Source organism: Bos indicus, chromosome 15, assembly GCF_029378745.1.
Source record: "Bos indicus isolate NIAB-ARS_2022 breed Sahiwal x Tharparkar chromosome 15, NIAB-ARS_B.indTharparkar_mat_pri_1.0, whole genome shotgun sequence".
Lineage (NCBI taxonomy): Eukaryota > Metazoa > Chordata > Mammalia > Artiodactyla > Bovidae > Bos > Bos indicus.
In genome coordinates this window covers 22,807,143-22,825,166 of record NC_091774.1, presented here as the reverse complement: position 1 = coordinate 22,825,166, position 18,024 = coordinate 22,807,143, and the positions used below count along the sequence as shown (strand labels likewise).

The 18,024-nt window shown below is 40.9% G+C and overlaps 1 pseudogene; it reads left to right on the top strand.

Annotated features, from left to right (window-relative positions):
- The first annotated feature begins 9,373 nt into the window (after positions 1-9,373).
- On the top strand, positions 9,374-17,276 carry LOC109568792 (ATM interactor-like; annotated as a pseudogene).
- Positions 17,277-18,024: the final 748 nt, after the last annotated feature.

Below are 18,024 nucleotides of genomic sequence, written 5' to 3'. Positions count from 1 at the left end.
TTTTCCATGACCCAGCGGATGTTGGCAATTTATGACAAAAAATTAAATGTAAACAAGAGAAAAGCTTTTTAGCAAACTTTAGAAATAATTATGGCTTAGTTTTTCCAGTTTTTTGGTAACTTGAAACTTTACAGTTTTGCTAAATTAAGTTAAATGATGAAAATTCATTGACGGTATATATAATTTTAAATTAAGATAAAAGACTATAACACTGATTGCTAGGCAAGCCTAAGTTTACATTCTTTTGTATTGTTATTAAAATACTAAAGATGTTTGGGTTTATTAGACACATGTTTTGTACTACACTGAGGGGAAAAATGTATATATTTAGAGGTTATAGAATATGTTCATAAATTTGACAATCAGGTAATGCTGGTATTTACCTTTAAAATCTTTTACTGTCACTTTATGATTAAGTGACTAAGTACTGTCTCACTGTGACCTATGATCATATTTGACCAGTTTTGGGGGGTTTGTTTTTTGGGTTTTTTTTTGCAAACTTCCTCAAACCAAATTCTTAAATTATTTTGACCTCTGGTTAACTCTGGGTTGCTTCACAGGGCCACTGAAGTATCACAGAGAGAGAGAGAAACATTTAATTAATTGGGATTATTTAGTATGTTAATTTCCGTGGGAAGCAATGTCAAATGTGTGGTGACAAACATTCTTAGGTTTTGTTGTATGAGTAAATGTCATTAATATAGAAGTTCTAGAAATTATATAAAATTTCTAAAATTTGAATATGTCCTGGAATAATGTTATCAGTCATAATTTTATTTATCTCAAAATGTTGCATGTCTCAGCAACTTGGTTAAAATTTATCAATTGAACTGTAATTCGATCTTTAAACATGTCTTTTAAGTCTTTTATCATTCATAACTAGTTATTGCTTCACTCCAATGCCTTTGCAAAAGAAAATGCTTCATCTTCAAGATTCCTAGAAAGGGCTTTCTAACATATACAGATTTCTGATAACTTTCAGATCTGGGTGAGAAATTAAATAATTCTAATGGAAACAATAATGGTTTTGTGTTACTGTTAAAAAAAAAGATTAAAATCAAGGATTAGTTACATAGGACTGTGTAAACTGATGAATATAGTTATAATTTTTATGATTTTTATCTGAAATATTATGAGTTTTTATTGTGTTATCAGATATGAAGAAACCTTTCCCCTCAAGCTAATTATGGTTTATAGAAACTTGATAAATTATACTTTTGTAAATAGAATTGAAATATTTATCTTTTCTCTTTACCTGATCCCTCCAGAAATTGGAAACTCTTAAGTTACCAGCAGCCTTATCAGGCCAACTTTATTGCAACCAGAGTTATTTTGCAAACAAATAAGTCTTAATTTGGCTAGACTTGTTAAAAATGAGGATGACTCAAACAGAAAAGTTATATTTCAATAATATACTTTTGTTGATGCTGAAGTTTCACATATATTAAGGTTTTTTTATCTATTGTCTATGTCCAAGATGATTTTTTGTTGCTATACCACATCACTGTAAAGTTTAACTGAATTTTTAATATTAAAATGATGTTCTAAGCATATTTCTGAGGCTGATCACAGTAATCTTTGGATAAAGGTCAGATGCCCCAGGACTTGCAACCAGGGGATCATGCGTACTAGAAAACAAACGTAATTTAAAAGACTCTGTCTCCAACCTAGATGAAAAGACTCTTGTCAGGTACTCTAACTCATACACAATGAAGCTGAGGAGAACTGACTCTTGAACTCATATTTCCCACTTAAGAAGGGCTTCTAAACTAGACTGGTCTGTTGAAGAACTGCTGACCTCAAACTACACCCAAATCAGGACAAGAAGATGAGAGCAATGGTAGGCAGCTGGCCCAAGAATCCAGATCAGGCCTGTAAGACCTATCCTACTAATTCAACTGAATTGTTTACCAAATTTTTATCTCCTTATCAAAGTGGAAAGTTATTGTACTCAGTTCAGTTCAGTCGCAAAGAGTTGGACATGGCTGAGCGTGTCCAACTCTTTGCGACCCCATGGACTGCATCACACCAGACTTCCCTGTCCATCACCAACTCCTGGAGGTTGCTCAAACTCATGTCCATTGAGTCAGTGATGCCATTCAACTATCTCATCCTCTGTCATCCCCTTCTCCTCCCACCTTTAATCTTTCCCAGCATCATGGCCTTTTCCAATGAGTCAGTTCTTCACATCAGGTGGCCAAAGTATTGAAGCTTCAGCTTCAGCATCCATCCTTCCAATGAATATTCAGGACTGATTTCCTTTAGAATTGATTGGTTTGATCTCCTTGCAGTCCAAGGGACTCTCAAGAGTCTTCTCCAACACCACAGTTCAAAAGCATCAATTTTTAGGCATTCAGCTTTCTTTATGGTACAACTCTCACATCCATACATGACTACAGGAAAAACCACAGCCATAGCTTTGACTAGACGGACCTTTGTTGGCAAAGTAATGTCTCTACTTTTTAATATGCTATCTAGGTTGGTCATAGCTTTCTTCCAAGGAGCAAGCATCTTTTAGTTTCATGGCTGCTGTCACCATCTGCAGTGATTTTGGAGCCCAAGAAAATAAAGTCTGTCACTGTTTCTATTGTTTCCCCATCTATTTGCCATGAAATGATGGGACCAGATGCCATGATCTTTGTTTTTTGAATGTTGAGTTTTAAGCCAGCTTTTTCACTCTCCTCTTTCACTTTCATCAAGAGGCTCTTGTGTTCCTCTTCGCTTTCTGTCTTAAGAGTGGTATCATCTGCTTATCTGAGGTTATTGATATTTCTCCCGGCAATCTTGATTTCAGCTTGGGCAACATCCAGCCAGGCATTTTGCATGATGTAATCTGCATATAAGTTAAAAAAAAGCAGGATGACAATATATAGCCTTGAAGTACTCCTTTTCCAGTTTGGAACCAGTATGTTGTTCCACGTCCAGTTCTAACTGTTGCTTCTTGACCTGCATACAGTTTCTCAGGAGGCAGGTAAGTTTGTCTGGTAGTCTCATCTCTTTCAGAGTTTTCCACAGTTTGTTGTGATGCATACAGTCAAAGGCTTTGGCATAGTCAATAAAGCAGAAGTACATGTTTTTCTGGAATTCTCTTGCTTTTTCTATGATCCAACAGATGTTGGCAATTTGATCTCTGGCTCCTCTGACTTTTCTAAATCAAGCTTGAACATCTGAAAGTTCATGTTTCACGTACTGTTGAAGCCTGGCTTGGAGAATTTTGAGCATTACTTTGCTAGCGTGTGAAATGAGTGAAATTGTGCGATAGCTTGAACATTCTTTGGCATTGCCTTTCTTCAAGAGTGGAATGAAAACTGACATTTTCCAGTCCTGTGGCCACTGCTGAGTTTTCCAAATTTGCTGACATATTGAGTGCAGCACTTTCACAGCATCATCTTTTAGGATTTGAAATAGCTCAGCTGGAATTCCATCACCTCCACTAGCTTTGTTCATAGTGATGCTTCCTAAGGCCCACTTGACTTCACATTCCAGGATGTCTTCCATTTCGCCTTTTTGTGTCTAGGTGAGTGATCACACCATCATGGTTATCTGGGTCATAAAAATCTTTTTTGTACAGTTCTGTGTATTCTTGCCACCTCTTTTTAATATATTCTGCTTCCATTAGGTCTATACTGTTTCTGTCTGTTATTGTGCCCATCTTTGTATGAAATATTCACTTGATAGCTCTAATTTTCTTGAAGAGATCTCTAGTCTTTCCCATTCCATTGTTTTCCTCTATTTCTTTGCAATGACCACTGCTGCTGCTGCTGCTAAGTTGCTGCAGTCGTGTCCAATCCTGTGCGACCCCATAGACAACAGCCCACCAGGCTCCTCTGTCCCTGGGATTCTCCAGGCAAGAACACTGGAGTGGGTTGCCATTTCCTTCTCCAATGCATGAGAGTGAAAACTGAAAGTAAAGTAGCTCAGTCCTGTCCAACTCTTTGTGACCCCATGGACTGTAACCCACCAGGCTCCTCCGTCCATGAAATTTTCCAGGCAAGAGTACTGAGGAAGGCTTTATTACTTCTCCTTGATATTCTTTGGAACTCTGCATTCAGATGGGTATAGCTTTCCTTTTCTCCTTTGCCTTTAGCTTCTCTTCTTTTCTCAGCTATTTATAAAGCCTCCTCAGACAACCATTTTGCCTTTTTGCATTTTTTTTCTTGGGGATGGTCTTGATCACCACCTCCTGTACAATGTCATGAACCTCTGTCCATAGTTCTTAAGGCACTGTTACTTCTAACCAAATTTTTTATCCAATGTTCAAGATGGGAAAAAACTCTCTAGTGAAGTTTTTACAGGCTATGACTACTTATGACATGTATCACTGCTTACTTAAAGTCTAGTGTTAGAAGCATATGTACAGTGTTTGTGTCACAATTTGGTAACTGATAAAACATATAGCCTATAAAATGTTTCCCCATTAGCATACCTCTGTGTTTGTTCACTGTCTGGATTAATTTTCCCCAACATAGGTGACTAGGCAAATGTTTATAAACAAAAAACAAGGCTTAACACCAAGAGACATTATGGACCCAAAGCAGGTAACAACCACTCTGGCATTGAGGGACAATTACTTTGATTATTAGTGCTCCCCATTGAAAGATTTGCAATCAAAAGGAGAAATGGTAGAGGAAATTTTCACATATTGAGATATGGGTAAGTCATTTTGGCTTATACATCATTTAACTTAACATTTATGCTCACCAGGCAGCATGTTTTGTGGCCTATTAAACATGCATTGTACATTTGCTTTAACCATCGAAGAAAAAATGTATTTTTTAAAATCAAAAAGGAATAATTGTGGTCCAGGCATCCAAAATAGAGCTGAGTGGCTATTATGGACATTGTTTCAGATACTTTACTGTATTACTGAGAAACTGAATTTTCTGAACTGTACCAGACTCAAGGATACCACAACCCACTTTCAAAACAGTACCTTCAAACAGCTGCCAAATGCATCCTTATGGTCTCAAGGTCTTATAACAACTGTGAAACTCTTTAGGAATGGTAAAACAAATGAGATAGTTCAAGCAGTAGTCTTCCAGCAGAAGGCACTAGATTCTTTTTTCTTTTTACCAGAATAATACTATATGATAAAATTGCTTTAAATTATATTTTAGCAAAAGAAAAAAAATGATGAAACAAAAAGACATATGTATAGTAGCCAATAGTTTCTGTTATGTATATATTAATACCCCTGTAGGAACCCAAGTAAATAGAATAATTCAAAAGACCACTTGGTTACAAAATGTACGTAAAGAGAACCCACTCAAGAATTTATTTTCCTGGTTGCCACCTGGAATAGGAGGTTTCTTTCAAGGAATATTACAATGGTAAATTTTCATCATTATCCTCATTGTAGTATATCTACTAATTCTCCTTTTTAAATATTTTTATTTTTATATAATTTTTAAAAGTCATGTTCCATTCTCAGTTGTTACAAAATATTGGCTATATTCCCCATATAGTACAATACTTCCCTGTAGCTTGTCTTTAAAAAAAAAAAAAAAAACAACTTTTTATTTTCTGTTGGAGTACAGCTGATTAACAATGCCAGGTGGATAGCAAAGGGACTCAACCATACATATACTGGTATCAATTCTCCCCTAAACTCCCCTCCCATTTAGGCTGCCATGTAACGTTGCAGAGTTCCCTGTCCTTATGCTATTTGTATTAATTTTCAAATGTTTACCCAAGTGCTATGACAAAGCAATCAAAGATTGAGGTTCTGTTTTCATAATACAGAATACTAAGGCTAAGCCTGGACTCAAGAATTCTTTAAAATGAAAATCTATGACATTCTCTCCTCTAATACTAAAAAATTGACTTTGCCCCCATTCAGCCGGAAGTAGCTGAGAGGTCATCACACCTGTTCCCATAAACCACTACATTATTTATTGGACATCCCATGGCCCCAAGAAGAGAAGAAAAAAATTTTTAAATAAAGAGATTAACTGAGATTAGTAGGGCAACGCAAGCCAGCCTCCACTGAGCATGCCAGAGAAACAAGCAGGTGAGATCTCTGCCCTCAAGAAACGTAGTCAGGGAATTAGTCATTTGGGGGATATTGATAAGCACCACAATGTGCATTGCACTCGGTGCTTGGAATACAAAGAGGAACTAGACACAGAACCTGCTTTTAAGAAACCTGTCTCTACGAGAAATATATATAGTTGAAGAATGTTAAAAGCAAAGAAACAAAACAATATAAACTGGATCTAAATAAGCCAATATCATTCATTAATTTAGTACCTTTAGCTTTTAAAATGGTTATGCTTGTTTGTTTTAATTAGGCAGGCTATTTCTTGAAACTGAAGAAAAGCAATTGCTTCACTTTTTTTTACCTTAATGGTAATCTCAATAAATAACTATTGCTGTTATTCGTGCTCTTACAGAGTTTCAGTTATTTACGCTGACAGTAAGCGTCAGATGCAGCAATAGTTCACTAAACACACACTCAAAAATGTTTACCAATGATGATGGCAGAAACAGGGAAGTCCAGTTAGGTAAGATTAATCAGAGAACTCTTCCTGGAATAGATGATTTTTAATTAGACTTAAAGTAAAATACTTGTTTTGGTAGAGAAAAAGAGGAAACAATTATTACATACTGCCAGCTTCTCAAAAATGTCATCACATGGGCTTTGTTTAATTTTCTTACGGTAAGAAGAATAAGACCATAGGGGAAAAACTGTATTTAGTAGAAAACTGCACTGTCTTGTTTTATTGAGGCTTAATTGATATACAACATTATATTAGTTTCGGATATAAAATACAATGATTCACTACTCGTATATATTGAGAAATGATCACACAATAAAGCTAGATAACATCTGTCACCACACATAGTTACAGAATTTTTTTCCTGTGGTGAGAACGTTTAAGATTTCTCTTAGCAACTTCCAAATATGTGATACGGTGTTATTAACTACAGTTGCTGTGCTATACATTATACCCCATGACTTATTTCGCTTATAACTTGACATTTGTACCTTCTGACCCCCTTCCCCTATTTTGCCCACACCACCCCCATCTCTGGCAACCGCCAATCTTTTCCCTGTATCTATGAACTTGGATTTTCTTATTGTTTGTTTTTAGACTCCACATATAAAGAGGTCATACAGTATTTGTCTTTCCCTGTCTGACTTATTTAATTTAGCATAATGCCATCAAGGTCCATCCATGTGGCCCCAAATGCAAGATTTCATTCTTTTTAATGGCCAAATAATTTCCCATTGTAACATATATACCACATCTTTTTTATCCATTCATCCCCTGATGGACACTTAGCTTGTTTCCATATCAAACTGCATTGCCTTAAGGAGACCGCTAGGTATATGATTCCAGTTCTATGGGAGCTATTTTGCCACTTTGTAAGCTGTACATACTGATAGCAACACAAAATAATTCTTGTCTTTGAACATGCATATTCTGTCTTGTCCAGTGGAAGAGCAATTTACTTCCCTCCTCCCTTCCAGAAAAACAACTTTGCTACCATTTGTACATTTATTTCAACATTCTTGATCTAAAAATGGCCTATGGTTGTCCGTAGGGGTGGAGGAAAATGAAGGGTAGGGATAGTTTGGGAGTTTGGGATGGGCATGTATACGCTGCTATATTTAAAATGGATAACCGGAAAGGACCTACCACATAGCACATGGGACTCTGCTCAATGTTATGCGGCAGCCTGGTTGGGAGGGGAGTTTGAGGGAGAATGGGTACATGTCTATGTATGGCTGAGTCCCTTTGCTCTTTACCTGAAACTACCACAACATTGTTAATCAACTATACCCCAATACAAAATAAAAAGTGAAAAAAAAATTTTTTTTAAATAAAAATGGTCTGTCCTTTGAGCCAGTTGCTACCTCTTTCTGGTTCCCTCACTGATTAATGAAGAGGATAAAGTTTTTAATATGTATTCATTTTTGTATCTGTAGGAGCCATTCAATATTTAGTTATTTATTTATGTGCGTCAGGTCTTAGCTGAAGCATGTAGGATTTTCACTGAGGCATGAGGGGTCTTTCACTGCAGCGTTTGGGCTTCTGTCTAGCTGTGGTACCAGCTCTAGAGTGTGCAGGCTATGATTCTAATGCATGGGCTTTTAGTTGCCCCACCAGCGATCAGACCCGCAGTGGAAGGCAGATTCTTAACCCCTGGACTACCAGGGAAGTCCCAATTTTACCTTATGCTGCAAGTTAATCTTTTAACAGGATAAAAGAGAGACAGGCAAAATAAGAAAGTGAAAAAAAATTGAGGGGGAAAAGAAGAGACAAAGTGGGAAAGAAAGATAAGGCAGCAGCTCTCTTGTAAAGTCTGAGATGAATTAATTAGAAGTCAGTCCTTCTGGAGGGGAGAGTCCAGAAGATGTAAATTTTTCTTTCTTCACATCTGTTGTTCCTTTGAGTTGTGGCATTAGTATATGTTGCCAAAGTATAATTAAAACAAAATTTTCTCACAACCCAGAAAACCTCTCCACAAAGGGAGAAAAAGAAAATATTTTCACTATTGAATAAGCATTAAACAAAAATGTGATGCACACCCTAGGGAATCTGCTAAAAGATTATGAAGACAGAAAGAAATCTCACCATCACATACATGTTCTCAGGATAAGCAATAGTGTTAATGATTTTAAAAAGATAAGCAATAACCAGTCTTTAGTAAGAGGACTCAAAGAGAGCACCCTTTGCTACACATAGTTCGTCTTCAATTCACCTGATAATTGAGGTGACCATCTATATTAGCTAATTGGTTTTATATAAAGAAAAAGCAACCTCTATCTTTATGACAGGAGGTATTTTTGCAACTGGGAGGGAGATGCCCACAGAAGTCAGGTTCTTACTGGAAATAGAAACTGGAATAGGGAAATGAAAACGTGGATGTTTACATTTCAAAGGCATGGCCCCAAGCCCTTGAGAAAGACACCCCTGGGTCATAAACGTGGCAAAAGACTTATGTAACTTTTAAAAGTGTTTGCATATATTTCAGAGAGACAGAGAAAGAACTTAACCAGTTTTCTAAAGTAAATGCTCTAAGAAAAGGGAGGAGGGACATCTGCCCGTATTTTTCACAAGGAGAATGAGGCACCATTTAAAATGTTTATTTGTCCTTATATGTGTAAATCCTATCTAACTGCACAGTTGGAGTGAACAATGCCCTCCCCTTAAAATCCAATCCTCACCCTCCCAAATGCAAGTCTAATTCAGTCTCCCCAATGCCTTCTGCTTCCCATAAGGGTTCAGGAACCCTGTGCAAAGATAGTGTACGAAGAGAGGGAAGGAGAGACGGAAACTCTCTCGACATTAGCAGCTGGAGGCTTCCTCTGTCACCAGCAGATCAGCTGACTCTGGAAGGGTTCCTCTGGGAGCTAGTCATACCGATGCCGCGAGGAAGGTCTGCGGGACTTTCCATCCGCCACTGCAGTCTAGACTGGAGTTCCTAGAGAGAGGGCGAGCTCCTGCCTCCGTGTGCAGTTCACTCAGAGGTTCGCCAGATGACAGCTGTTTTGCGGCAACTACTTCCCGGGAGGCAAACCTGACCCCAGAAAAAATTGATGAGGCCAGTTTCCAGGACTGGCCTCATCAATTTCACCTCCTCACTCCACCAGCACTGAGGCCAGCACACTAGTTCCGTCTCCAGCCATCACGGTTATTTTATAGCAGGGAACTGGAAATTTGGGCCTTAGCTGCCACCAAGTCTTAAAGTCAGCCATGCCGTTTCCTTCCCACTGCACTCCCTAACCTTGAACGCTGGGGCAAAGTTTGGACTCTTGGTGCTTATCCTGAGTTCCACATATAAATTTTCCACCCCCCACCCCCGACCCCAGAACCAGGCACACTAAGGAAATTGCAAGAGGGGAGGGAAGATGTTGTTATAAACTCTCTCCCTTGAGCAATGAAGAAAGAAGTCACAATTCCATAGTCAGGGAAGGCCAGTCAAGTGATTTCTTTGGGTAATTTCTGCTGTAAGTGGTTAACTGCCTCCATTAGAGTCAAGAAGCTGCAGAAAATCTCAAATTTCTGCCCTTAGAACTTGAGAAATAACATTTCTGTGTCCCCAGTGCAAAAATTCAGGTTTGAAATTAAAGCTGACTCTTCCTTTGCAATGAAGAAAAGAAATAAGGTAGCTTTTAACTTTTCTGAGAGCTTGAGAGAGGTAATCAGATTCCAAACTAGTCCTACTGACGTTCAAAGCAGTCACGCCAAATCTTACCAGATCCTCATATTTTTTCTGAGAGCACAGGACTGCTTCATTCCAAAGCACTCCCAAGTTAGAACGAAACAGCATTCAGTTTTTGCTATGGTTCTGAGTCATTTTCTTAATCATCTCTCCTTATAATTGGATGCTCTCTGCTCAGGCACTCAGTTGTGTCAAACTCTTTGCAGCCCCAGGGACTGGAGCCTGCCAGGCTCCTCATGAAATTCTCCAGGCAAGAATACTGGAATGGGTTGCCAGGCCCTCCTCCAGGGGCTCTTCCTGACCCAAGGATCAAACCTGCTTCTCTTAAACATTTCCTGCATTGGCAAGGAGGGTTTTTTTTTTTAACCACTAGCACCACCTGGGAAGCCCATAAATGGATATTACAATATTCCTAATAATTCATAATTTTAAAAGCTTATAAAGAAAAAGTTCAAATTAAAATGGATTAACTACTGATTATCCAAATAGCTACAGCTATCACTGCGGTATTTTCAGATTACTTCTTCGTTAGCTCTGCCTCGCAGCTGCTGAATTGAGCAAGAGGTGTGGGGACTTCCATCCAGTTTCAAGGGGATCTGCAGAGAAAGTTATATTCAGATGAAGCAGCTCCACTGCCCTTGTGACTAATCTTTGTTCATCAGTTTCATGGGCTCTGCTGACTCACTTCTCTATTCAAGATGTTTATTGCCCAGGAAATAACACTTACGCCATCAGAATCCATTTCCACTTTGAAGGATGCCATTGTGACAAAGCAGCACGGGAAAAGGCTCGACTCCTTATGTGTGAGTTACAGCACAAGTGCCAGCAAAGAAGAAGACAGTTTTACCTTTTACAGGAATCCTTTGTTTATTGGCCAATGTTGAGAAGTAAAGCAGGAACAGGAGACTGCCCAGACTGGGCTCCCCTGTTTGTGTAAGCCTTGATAGATCACCAAGGGTCACAGATTATAGGCTTCACATTCAAGGATCAGGTCCTTATAGCTGTCCAGTTATCCAGTAGAGGTCAAGTTTAAGTTTTCTCTTAAGTGCTCTTAAGAGACTAATTTATAAGCTAAAATGCCAATTTATTCAGTTGTCATGCACACACATACACACAATAAAACTGTCAAATTGGAAAAGTGCCAAGTGTCCATTAGTCAATATATCCACTTCTCAGTTTTAAAAAGATCTATTTAAAAACCAAACCATTACCAGAAGTTTACTTTTGACTACAGTATCCTGTCTATTGTGTTACGGGTGTCCCAGTTTAGCCTGTGAGCTGCTGGAGATCAGGAGCTGTGTCTCTTTGGTCTTTATAATCTCAGGGCCCAGCGCAGTACCTGGTACACAGTAGACACTGACATATTTTTTTACATACAAGCAAGTGAATAATAATGATTTGTGTGAAATCTCTCTGCAAATTGCAAGGCACTGTCTAAACGGAACGGTGACTATGAATAAGGACTTGCAATCATTAAGCTACAATAGCCTAATGTGCCCATCTTCACAGTAGGAGCAATGAAGTGTGAAGGCAAACACTGGGAAGCAAGGGAAGATGTACATATATAAAAGCAAAATTAATGTAATAACGCCAATTAATGTTTTGAGATAACATTTAAGAGATAAGAAGTACAGGACATTAGGTTTTAAAAGCCTTTTTTTCTTGGCTGCACTGTGTCCCTGTTGTGGTATGCAGGCTCCCTAGCTGTGAGTTGCAGGCTTCAGAGTACGGGGTCTCAGGAGTTGCAGTGAGAGGGCTTATCTAGTTGCAGCACTCCAGCTCTCAAGCTGTGGTGCCTGGGCTTTAGCTCCTCCGCGGCATGTGGGATCTTAGTTTCCCCTCCAGGGATCGAACCCATGACCTTGCATTGGAAGGTGGATTCTTAACCACAGGACCCCCAGGGAAGTCCCTAAAAGCAATTTAATGACAAAAAATATAAAAGTGATCCAAAAGGAAATCAACCCTGAATATTCATTGGAAGGACTGGCGCTGAGGCTTCAAATCCCTGGCCACCTGATGCAAAGAGCTGAATCATTGGAAAAGACCCTAATGCTGGGAAAGATTGAAGGCAGGAGGAGAAGGGGATGACAGAAGATGGTGGGATGGCATCACCGACTCAGTAGACATGAATTTGAGCAAATTCCAAGAGACAGCGAAAGACAGAGGAGCCTGGCATGCTGCAGTTGATAGGGTCGCAGAGTCGGACAGGACTTAGTGACTGAACAACAATAATAAATAAGAATGAACTGATGTTAAGAGAGAGAAGGGAAACCCTAAAACTAGAACTTCAAACCTCCACATCATGGGTCTTCCAAGTCAGGAAACTTGCTCTGTACCTAATAGGAAACTGGGCAATGTCCTCAAAGGAGATTGTTTACAATTTTCTGTTCACATTTCTTTTACCTTGAAGGGTATGAATAAGGAAAAACAAAACTGTGGGTCAGTCAATGGGTGACAAATTTTAAGAGAATATTGTCAGGATCAACTTAGGAAAAGATAGAGGTCAGACTGACTGTGTTTAAGTGAGATGTCGAGCATAGCTGGGAGAAAATGTACACTGAGTCAGAGATAATCAGTAGTGGTTAGGCCCCGATCCGGCCAAAAGAATATTTTGAATTATTAAATGTATTAGGCAAGACAAAGACGATAAATAAAAAGTTACTGAATTCCCTAAGCTTCTAAGTCATAGGGAAAAAAATAAATCAACGACAAATAAGCCTCTAATTTTGCTCTAACAGCCTTGAGGGAGAATGAGTAATAGTCATAGTTTGGGAACGAGAAGGAGGTGCCCTGCTCATAAACTTGGCAGAGGCACCACAGGATTGAGTCATTGTTCAGGAGACACAATTCATTATCAGCCATCGGCCACATCCATCTGCTTAGTGGAAGACTATGTAGACCGCAAGCAGGACAGCTGGTGGACAAAGGACAGTGCCTCTTCCTTCTCTATTTATAATATCCTGGTTTATTTTTAAGTGCAGCGTTGCTTTTTCCTTTTAATCTTTATATTTGGAAGATATTGAGATAGGTCAGGAAAGATTTAGATAAGCTAATGTTAAGTCCCTTAGCAAAAAATATTCCTTTCTTCCTTTAGAAGGAGCAGTCTTCTTATTTCTTGTGCAGTTTCTCTCTCAAAGATCCAGCAGCCAAGGAGACACAGACATAAAGAACAGACCTTTGGAGCCTGATCCGGCCGCGGTGCGAGAGCCACGGCAGCCACTGGGGCGGCGGCGGACCCCACTGCTCTCGCCTCCGGCGCCCCGGCCGTCCGGGCGGCCGCGAGGGGAGCCGCCGCCGCCGCCGCCTCCGGCCCGTGGGGTGCCCCCGGGAGGCTGAGAGGCAGCCGGCCGCGACCCACGGCAGCGAGGCAGCAGCCCGCGGGGTCGGTGCCGCCCGCCCGGGAGCTCATTCAGCCGTCGGTGGCGAGCCGTCCCGGGCAGTGCACGGTGCGCGGCTGCGGCAAGATCCTGCCCAGCAGCCCCGCGCTCCACATGCACCCGGTCAAGAGCCACCGCCTGCAGCTCATATGTAACAGCCATCACCCACCTTCAGATCATCCCCTCACTGATTACTAAGGCAGACATTACATCTAAGCACAAAGGAAGCGGCCAGTCTGACGAGGGCTCTCTTAACTTTGTTGGCCTGAACCATTCTCGCAAGCCCTTTTTAACATTTTATATTGTTGTTTTTTGTGGAACTGCTATCAGGAGCTATATTTCTCCAAACCTTGTGAAGCATCCGTTAAGCAAAAGATACCGTTTATCAATACTTCTCAGGACTGGTTTGATAGTATACAATTGTTGTTCAGTCGCTTTGTTGTCTCTGACTTTTTGCAGTCCCATGAACTGCCGCACTCCAGGCTTCACTGTCCTTCGCTATCTCCCTGAGTTTGCTCAAACTCATGTCCATTGAGTCAGTGATGCCATTCAACCATCTCATCCTATGTCACCCCCTTCTTCTCTAGCCCTCAATCTTTCCCAGCATCAAGGTCTTTTCCAATTAGTTGGCTCTTCGCATCAGATGGCTGAAGTACTGGAACTTCAGCTTCAGCACCAGCCCTTCCAATGAATATTCAGGATTGATTTCCTTTTGGATTGATTGGTTTGATCTCCTTGTGTGCAAGGGACTCTCAAGAGTCTTCTCCAACACCTCAGTTCAAAAGCATCAATTCTTCAGTGCTCAGCCTTCTTTATGGACCAACTCTCACATCCATACATGACGGCTGGAAAAACAACAGCTTTGACTAGACGGACCTTTGTCAGCAAAGTGATGTCTCTGCTTTTCAATACACTATTTAGGTTTGTCCTAGTTATTCTTCCAACGAGCAAATGTCTTTTAATTTTGTGGCTGCAGTCACCATCTGCAGTGATTCTGGAGCCCAAGAAAATGAAATCTGACACTGTTTCCATTGTTTCCTATCTATTTGCCATGATGTGATGGGACTGGATGCCATGATCTTCATTTTTTGAATGTTGAGTTTTAAGCCAGCTTTTTCACTCTCCTCTTTCACCATTATCAAGAGACTCTTAAGTTCCTCTTAACTTTCTGCCACTAAAGTGGTATCATCTGCATATCTTGGGTTGTTGATGTTTCTCTCAGCAATCTTGATTCCAACTTGTGATTCATCCAGCCCAGCATTTCTAGCGATGTACTCTGCATGATGGCGCAGTAAATCCAACAATAAGAAAAGATTTGAAAACTGTACCTAAATTCTACTGTTGTCCAATTGAAGGATGCCCTAGAGGCCCTGACAGACTATTTTCTCAATTTTCTCTTGCAAAACAGCACTGTATGAAAGTGCATGCTAAAAGAAGCATAAATGTAGTAAGTGCAGCAATTCATACGGCACCAAGTGGGACTTGAAAAGACATGCAGAGGATTGTGGCAAGACCTTCCAGTGCACGTGTGGCCGTCACTATGCCAGCTACCGAACTGGCCATGAGATCCCTGCAGAACACGGGGATCCACCTAGTAAGAAAAGGAAGATGGAAAACTGCCTGTGCAGCTGGAGCTGTCCAGGAAGACCGCTGAATCACTGAGCAACCAACCAATTCCACAACCAGACGTTCCAGAACTAGAAACTTTGGAAATAAAGCTGGTGGCTTCCTCTGAAGACTCTCGCAGCTCTAATGCCAAACAACAGACTCTTGCAGCAGCTCCAAGGTACCCTCAGCAGTTGCTTTTACCAAAGCCCAAGGTGGCTTTGGTTAAACTCCCCATCATGCAGTTTTCTCTGTGCCTGTCTTTGTGCCTACAGCCGACTCCTCGGCCCAGTCTGTGGTGTTGGTGGTCGACCATCAGGGCTCCGCTCCTGGTGCCATACACTTACTGCCCTTGTCCATTGGAACCCTGACCCTCAGCCTAGATTTGGAGGCCTGCTCTCTCAAGGAGAGCCTCCCTCTTTCAAAAGTTGTAAATCCTGTTGCTGTTAAGCCGATTAGCACAGGTGTTCAAGTCAACTTGGGTAAAAGTCCATTTAGCCCATTACTGAAGAAGGAAGTGGCAACCCAATCCAGTATTCTTGCCTGGGGAATCCCATGGACAGGGGAGCCTGGTGGGCTGCTGTCCATGGGGTCGCACAGAGTCGGACACGACTGAAGCGATGCATGCATGCATAGCCCATTACAAGAACTTGGGAACACATGTCAGAAGAACAGCATTTCTTTGACCAATGTACAGACAGACCTGTCCTGCACCACACCACAATTCATGCCATCTGCACAGTGGGCCAGCCCTGACTCCTCTGTGTCGTCCTGTTCACAAACTGATTTGACATTAGTGTTCAAAGTCAGACTTTTTTGCCCAGTTCTAAGGTAACCTCATCTATCACTGCTCAGACTGATGCGTTTATAGATGCCAGTTTCCAGCCAGGTGGGATCTCCTGAGAAACTCAGAGCAGTGGAATGCGAAGTCCAGCAGATGACCGAGTACAGATGGACCATGCTGTAATGTGTGGAGACATTTTTGAGAGTGTCCATTCATCATATGGTGTGTCTACAGACACTATTATAAGCAGTAGCTTAGTAGCAGAGACTGTAACTCATGACTTGTTACCTCAGAACCACCCTAAAACTTTATCTCAAGATATTGAGAAATCCGCACCAAATTTCAGTGCCCCGAATAGTATGCTTTCGTCAGAGAACGTGACAGATAATCAAACCCAAACCATGGATTTATTAAGTGATCTAGAAAACATCTTGTCAAGTAACCTACCTGGTCAGACGTGGACAATCATAGTCTTTTGTCTGACACAAATACTGGACCTGACACCCAGCTCCCATCTGGCCCAATCCAGAATCCTGCAGTTGATTTTGATACTGAAGAGTTTTCAGCCTCAAATACACAAACCAAAGAGAGTGAGCTTAGCACCATGACCACTGAGCCAGTCTTGGAATCGCTGGACACAGAAACCCAAATTGATCTCTTCCTTGCAGACCCTTCTGCCCAGGCCTACAGTTGTAAGGGAAATTCTAGCTTCTTAGGCCTTGAAATGTTTGACATGCAGACACAGATGGACCTGAACTTCTTTTTAGACAGTAGCCCTCATCTGCCACTGGGAAGTATCCTGAAACACTCCAGCTTTTCCATGAGTACTGATTCATCTGACACAGAGACCCAGACTGACAGACTCTCCACTGCTAAAAACCTGCCTGCCCTGGAAAGCAAAGTTCAGTTCAACAGTGCCGAAACACAGACAATGAATTGTGGCTTCGAAACTTCGGGGAGCTTATTCTTCACCAGCAATGAAACTTAGACAGCAATGGATGACTCTCCCCTGGATGATCTGGCCTGGAACAAGATGGAATCTCAATTCAGCTCTGTTGAAACCCAGACGTGTGCAAAACTACACCCAGTCTCCAACTTCTGAAAGCAGAGTCCACATGGGGGGTGGATTCACAAATACTGGACCTGACACCCAGTTCCCATCTGGCCCAACGCAGAATCTGGATTTAGAAGGTGAAGAAGGGGGACAACAGTACTAACTCTACTGAATGCAGTCGATGATACAGTTACTTCGATTCTCTGAGGTTCTTTGCCTTTTTGTACTTGTAAACATATTTGTGTAAAAATTTGTGAGTGTATTATAAAGTGTAAGATGTTGATCTGGGAAAAAAAAAAGAACAGACTTTTGGACTCTGTGGGAGAAGGTGAGGGTGGGATGATTTGAGAGAATAGCATTGAAACATGTACATTACCATATGTAAAATAGATGGCCAGTGCAAGCTCGATGCATGAAGCAGGGCACCCAAAGCAGGTGGTCTGGGACAACCCAGAGGGATGAGGTAGAGAAGGAGGTGGGAGGGGTTTCACAATGGGGTTATCATGTACCTGTGGCCGATTCATGTTGAAGTATGGCAAAAACCTTGACAATATTGTAAAGTAATTATTATCCAACTAAAATAAATAAATTTTTTAAAAGATCACCATTCTCCACACCACCACCAACCTCCCCCACAAAAAAATCAGGGTTTTCCCTGTGGTCCAGTGGTTAAGAATCCAAGTGTCAATGCAGAGGAATCGGTTTGAGCCCTTGTCTAGGAAGGTCCCACATGCCGCAAAGCAACTGAAGCACCCAGAGCGCATGCTCCACAAGAGAAGCCGCAGCAATGAGAAGCTGGTGAATTGCGACAAGAGAAAATGTTCATGCAGCAACGAAGTCCCAGTGCAGCCAATAATAAATAAATAATTCTAGAGAGAAAAAGAAAAAATACTCATACCTAGAGGTGGGGCTTTTTGTTTTGTTGTGCATGATTTAGAGTTAGAAGAGGAAACAGGGAAATACCTTACTTTGGCAGCACTTTTTAAAAACCACAATTCCTCATGTACTAGAGACTCATAGAACAGCAGGCA